Source organism: Acinonyx jubatus, chromosome E1 (assembly GCF_027475565.1).
Source record: "Acinonyx jubatus isolate Ajub_Pintada_27869175 chromosome E1, VMU_Ajub_asm_v1.0, whole genome shotgun sequence".
NCBI lineage: Eukaryota > Metazoa > Chordata > Mammalia > Carnivora > Felidae > Acinonyx > Acinonyx jubatus.
Genome location: NC_069397.1, coordinates 22,123,337 through 22,129,490, shown reverse-complemented (window position 1 = coordinate 22,129,490; position 6,154 = coordinate 22,123,337). Strand labels below are relative to the sequence as shown.

At 46.1% G+C, this 6,154-nt stretch overlaps 1 protein-coding gene across 1 annotated transcript in view; it reads left to right on the top strand.

Moving 5' to 3' along the window:
* Positions 1-466: 466 nt before the first annotated feature.
* CCT6B (chaperonin containing TCP1 subunit 6B) overlaps positions 467-6,154 on the top strand; it is a 54,368-nt gene continuing 48,680 nt past the window's right edge. The window contains exon 1 of the mRNA XM_027034381.2: positions 467-648. The gene's annotated coding sequence lies outside the window, so the exon portion shown is untranslated. The remainder of the gene's footprint in view (positions 649-6,154) is intronic.

Sequence of the window (6,154 nt, the reverse complement as noted above, 5' to 3'; positions counted from 1 at the left end):
ACTATTCCAGGAAGTGGAATACAGCAGTGAAACAAAAAGGGGGAGGTAGAAAATAAATAATAAATAAAATGCATAGTATGTAAGGTGACGTGGAGTGCTCTGGAGGAAAAGAAAGCAGAGGAGGAGGATAGGAGGTGCCAGGCAAGGCGGGGATGGGGGTGCAGTTTTAAACACAGTGGTCAAGCAGCACCTGAGTGGCTCAGTCAGTTAAGCTTCTGACTCTTGATGACTCAGGTCATGATCTCACAATCTGTGAGTTTGAGCCCTGCATCGGGCTCTGCACTGACAGTGCAGAGACTGCTTGGGGATTCTCTCCCTCTCTCTGCAGCTCCCCCCCCCCCCCCAGCTCGTCCTTTCTCTCAAAATAAATAAACTAAAAAAAAAAAAAACCCCACAGTGGTCAGGAAGGCCTCACCCCCAAAGCGACAACCGAGTAAAGACAGGAAGGGATGAATGAGAGCCACGTGGTAGTCTAGGGTACAGGGAATAGCAATTAAGGCCCAGAGGCCAGGATGTGTCAGTCAGGTTATGAGATCAGCAAGGAGATGGGCTTGCAAACAGCAGCAGGAGTTAAGGTTGAGGAGCTGGAGACAAGGTCAGCAGGGTATCCGGAGACAGATCCTATAGATCTGATGCCTTTTATTGCAGGTAAAATGGGAAGCCAGTGGATTGTATTAAGCAGAGAAGTAACATGATCTGACTTAGGTTTACCAGGATTGCTATCATTCTGGCTGCTGTGTGGAGAAACTGAGAGATGAGTTAGTTGGCTACCGTAAAAATACAGGGGAAGATGAAGGCAGCTGGGGTGGTAACAGTGAAAGAGTAACCAAGTATTCATGTAAATTTTTGTAAGTGCATTTTTCTTTTTATTTATTGAGAGAAAGATAGCAAGCTGGGAGACAGAATCCCAAGCACTCTCTGCGCTGTGAGCACGTAGCCTAATGAGGGGCTCGAACTCACAAACCATGAGATTATGACCTAGAGCAGAAACCAAGAGTCAGAGTCTGAGCCACCCAGACGCCCCTGTAAGTGCATTTTTCAAGGGAGCGCTTTTATTGAAGTCCTAAAGCAATTCCATGAATCAAACCAAAAATGACCTTGGTGACAAATAACCAGGGTGCCTCCTACCTGTTCCTAGTTATTCAAAGTCCACATGATTAAATCCTCCCCTCAGATGTTGCTGCCAAACCCTCCAGGGCACCGATTCTGCTGCTGAGTCTCCCAGAGCTTCTGCTGCCCCCTTTTAAGACTGTAACATGGGGCGCCTTGGTGGATCAGTTGGTTAAGCATCCGACTTCGGCTCAGGTCATGATCTCACAGTTTGTGGGTTCGAGCCCTACATCGGCTCTATGCTGACAGCTCGGAACCAGGAGCCTACTTCAGGTTCTTGTGTCTCCCTTTCTCTCTGCACCTCCCCTGCTTGTGCTCTGTCTCTCAAAAATAAAAAAAAAAAAATTAAAACAAAACAACTGTAACAGCCCTGACTTCCAGTTTAAGCTCATTAGGATTAAGGAGAAAAAAAAAATCATTGATTCTGTTCATTTTTTACGCTACTCAGTACGGAAGCTTGGCAGTCACAGGCAGGAATAGGGAAAAGGCTTCGCACCTTCCGAGAGACAGTGTGGGGCACTCACACTCAGTAGATTCCCTTTTTTAATAAGCTCTGGTCTATGAATCACATAAATCTCAGCACTGAGAGCCAATTTTACGGTTTGGTTTGCTTAATAGTCACACAATTAAAATAAGTTGTAAAAAACGGTGATGGTGTTTGCCAGGATAAATATTTAAAAGGGAACAGCTGTGGGAAGATGTAATAATTCACATCAGCCCATGGCTTTTTATTTTCAATAAAGGCTGTGGCGGTTGGTTCTTAACCAGCGGGGTTTCTTGGCCTCTCCTTGGGATAGCTTTGTGCTGTAGCTGCCAGGTTGAGGTAGGACAGAGACGAGTGGAGTCAAGTGTCTTGTGTGCCTCCGGGAATAGCTGATCATGACACAGAGACAGGGGCAGGGTTTAGGACGTTCGATCCCGACAGTTGAGGTCACAGATACGGAGTGAGGGGCCTCAAAGTTGCTACGTCTTCCCTAAACTTCAGGGGTGGGTTTTCTAGTCACGATTTTTAGGAGGCAAGTTAATAATTTTCAAAAGGTAAATTTATAAAGAGATGAGCCTATCTGGGAAACAAACCTAAGTTCTGTCTCCTCCAGCGGACTCTAGGCTGGCTGAGAGGTGGCCTTGGTGCCCGTTGATTTTCCAGTTTGGGTATGATGGTACAGCTTGAAGATCAGGTCGAACGCTTCCTTCCCCTCTGGTGTCTCATGCCATTCTCTTTACTTCAGGAAAGGGCCTACCCCTCTTCTCTCTTCTGGGAGCTTCCACCCATGCCCTCTTACTGAACCTTCTGACCGTGCAGCCCGCTGTGCTCTCCCTCTCCTGCCTTCGGCTTCGGTCTTGGTGTTGGTGATAGTAAAGAAACAAACCCCAATTGCTTCCACTTGCATTACAGACGATACTCTGAAGACTACTTCACTTGTGACACCAGACATGGGTTTTCTACATCCAGCAATGAAAGGGTTTCGGTTAAGGGCTCAGTCCCACGAGACTGCTCCCTGCCCCCACTTCAGATGCCAGTCCCAAGGCCAAGTTGTCACGGGGCTTCCGACTGACCACCTGCAAGTCAGAGCTTCCCAGACCCCCCTCTGTGGGTTTGATAAATGTGGTAGAGCAACTCAGGAAAAGTTTACTTCCTGGATTATCCGTTTATTATAAAAGGATGTAATCCGGGGCGCCTGGGTGACTCAGTCGCTTAAGCGTCTGACCTCAGCTCAGGTCGTGATCTCATGGTTTGTGGGTTCGAGCCCCATATTGGGTTTCTTGCTGGCAGTGTGCAGTCCGCTTGTGATTCTCTCTCTCCCTCTCTCTCTGCCCCTCCCCCACTTTCACTTTCTCTCTCCCTCCTAAAAATAAATAAATAAACGTTAAAATAAAGAGAAATAAAAGGATGTAGCTCAGGACCAGCCAGGTGAAAGAGATGCGTAGGGCAAGGTGTGCGAGAAGGAGTACAGAGCCCTCTCTGGCCACGCCACCCTCCTGGTATGTCCACATATTCACCGACCTGGAAACTCTCAAACTCCATCCTTTCGGGGTTCGACAGAGGTTTCCTCACAGAGACACAATTGATTAAATCATTGGCAGTCGTGGTCCAACTGAATCTCTAGCCCCCTCTCCCTTCCCAGAGATGGGGGAGGGGTGCTGAAAGTTTAACTTTCTAATAGCAAGCTTGCTTCCCCTGGCAAGCAGCACATAACCTTAGGGGCTGCCCAGAAGTCACCTGATTATCATGAACTCTGAGGTGGTTGAAAGGGGCTTGTTTTGAGTAACAAATGACCCTTTTGTCACTCTTACCACCCTAATCACTTAGGAAATTCCAAGGGTTTTAGGAGATCTATGCCAGAAATGGGGACAAAGGCCAAAATATGTCTTTTTTAATTTTTTTTAGCATTTATTCAATTTTGAAAGACGAAGAGACAGAGCACGAGCAGAGGTGGGGCAGAGAGAGAGGGAGACATAGGATCTGAAGCAGGCTCCAGACTCTGAGCTGGCAGCACAGAGCCGGACGCGGGGCTCAAACTCACAGACCGAGAGATCATGACCTGAGCTGAAGTCGGATGCTTAACCAACTGAGCCACCCAGGTGCCCCAAAATATGTATCTCTTATTTTGAATCACAATATCACAGTGATAGACAGATGTGGGAGGGGTCTTAGGGAGTACCCAGATAGCATAATACCCAGAGATGGTAAAACTGAGGCTTGGAGAGCAAACTGACTAGATAAATAACACATAACTAGTCAGTGGGAAGAGTCAGACTGAACACTTTTGATTAGCTCTCTTTCTACTACCTATACCAGTAGTTTAATAAATAATTGGATCCTGCTCAATTTTTTTCTTAAAAAAAATTTTTTTTGTTTATTTATTTTGAGAGAGAGAGAGCACGGAGGAGAGGCAGAGAGAGAGGGAGAGAGAGAATCCCAGGCAGGCTCCGCGCTGTCAGCGCAGAATCTGCTGCGGGGCTCGAACTCATGAAATGTGAGATCATTACCTGAGCCGAAACCAAGAGTTGGGCGTTTGACCAGCTGAGCCACCTAGACGCCTTGGTCCTGCTCAATTTCTTATACTATTTACAGTACAACCAGCTTGTAGTTTTCTTGAATCTAAGGGTCATGTCTTCACTCATTTATTCAAAAGCATTATGTAAAATGCTTTTACATTTTAAAATAAAAAAAATAATAAAAAAATAAAAAAAGCTATATGTAAAAGCATGTACATGCCTTGAAATTCACTTAATCCTCTCAGTAATTCTAGGAGGTAGGAACTGTTACTTTCCCTGTAGTTGTGGAAACGAAGGGTGAGATCACTTACCCAAGGTCGCATAGTTAAAAAGTGGTGGACCACAGGGCATGCTCTGTTATTTCCTAGTTGAAATGTCTGGGAACTGAAGTCATTATTCTTGCTCCCATCAGAGACCACTAAAGAGTAAAATTTACTGGGGCGCCTGGGTGGTTCAGTTGGTTGAGCATTCAACTTCTGGCTGAGGTCATGATCTCAAGGTTCGTGAGTTCGAGCCCTGCATTGGGCTCACAGCTGTCAGCGGGGAGCCTGCTTTTAAATTCTCTGTTCCCCTTTTTCTGCCTCTTTCCTGCTTGTGCTCTCTTTCTGTCAAAAGTAAACAAAAGATTTAAAAAAAAAGGGTAAAATTTATTGCTGGTGAAATGGAGGAGGGTGGGGCAGTGTGGACAGTCTGTTAACAACTTCAAAAAATATAGCTTCCAACCCAGCCAAGGTCTCTGAATGGCACTGAGTTCTCTTAATGTTGATAGCAAACTTCCCTAGTCTTAATTCTTGCTATTTTGGGGGATCTTCTCCCCTTTTCCGCATTTCTCTATTAAATAGTAGAGGGAATCAAGTTACATCTAGTCTTACTTTAGCAATTGCTGAGTGACCTTGGACAAGTCATTAGATGTCTAAAATGGAGGCGATAGCAGTTGTTTTACCTCCGGGGGGCATTGAGACTTGAAGAAAACTGATGTGAAGGCAGTGAATAAAAGATACGCTCACCATGTAAATGTAAGGTGATGTTAAATAATAATGATGCAGGGTAATAGTGAGGACTTTGGGATTGCTGCCCTGAGCAAGTTCCTTCACTTCTGAGCATCAATCTCATTTGTAAAATGAAGATATTACATACTTACAGGGATGTTGGGAGGATTAGAGATAGTGCATGTCAAACCCTAGCACAGAGCCAGACACATGGTAGGAATCCAGTAAACGGTAGCTATTATTAATAATAACCTGACAACCTGGCTTGGTCGACACTCTCTTATAACCACATTCGGCACACACGCACACAACGAAAACAGCAATAACCCCCACCATCAACCACCCCACCAGTGTGGTCCTCTGTGCTCCCCTAAAGGTGACGGCTGGCTCCCAAGTGCATGTGAAGCTGGCCAAATGCCGTTAGCAAAAGGGAGGTCTAGCCAGATGGAACTCCTTTTCTCCTCTGAGAGACTGGGGGTGATTTTAATGAAGGATGGCTGAGTGCAGACTCACCCTGAAATAGCTTTGACTGCCAAGTGACAGGAGGAGGGAGCCAAATGAAATGGCGGTGGCAGACAAGAGCACGGAGGGCTGAGAGCAGCTGGGAAGCAATGTGTCCTTGCTGACTTTTTGATCGCACTCTGCTACAGAATCACTTTACTCCTCCTTTCCTCCACTTAAGAGGCCTCTAGGCAAAGAGGGCTGCCCACTAGCTCCCGCTGACATACGGACATCTCTGGACATCCCTCTTTGCTTGTTTGGTGCCATGAGGAATTCTCATTAGCTGCTAAATGTGGGGGTGGCCCATTGCACTCCAGAGGCTCTTGTGGATACTTCTTGTACGGCTGCTCTCAGAGTAGGTAATGACTTCTTGTGCCAGACAAGGGACACACAGGTAGGAAAAGATTTCTCAGCCCTTTAGGCCTCTGAATTGACTTTTGTTCTGGTTCTGGCTTCCGTGAGTTAGCTTGGTCTTCTCACCACGTTTCCAAGCAACTTCCTGCTATGTGGGTGTTATTCATTCAGTGGATATTTATTGAACTCTATGATTGCTT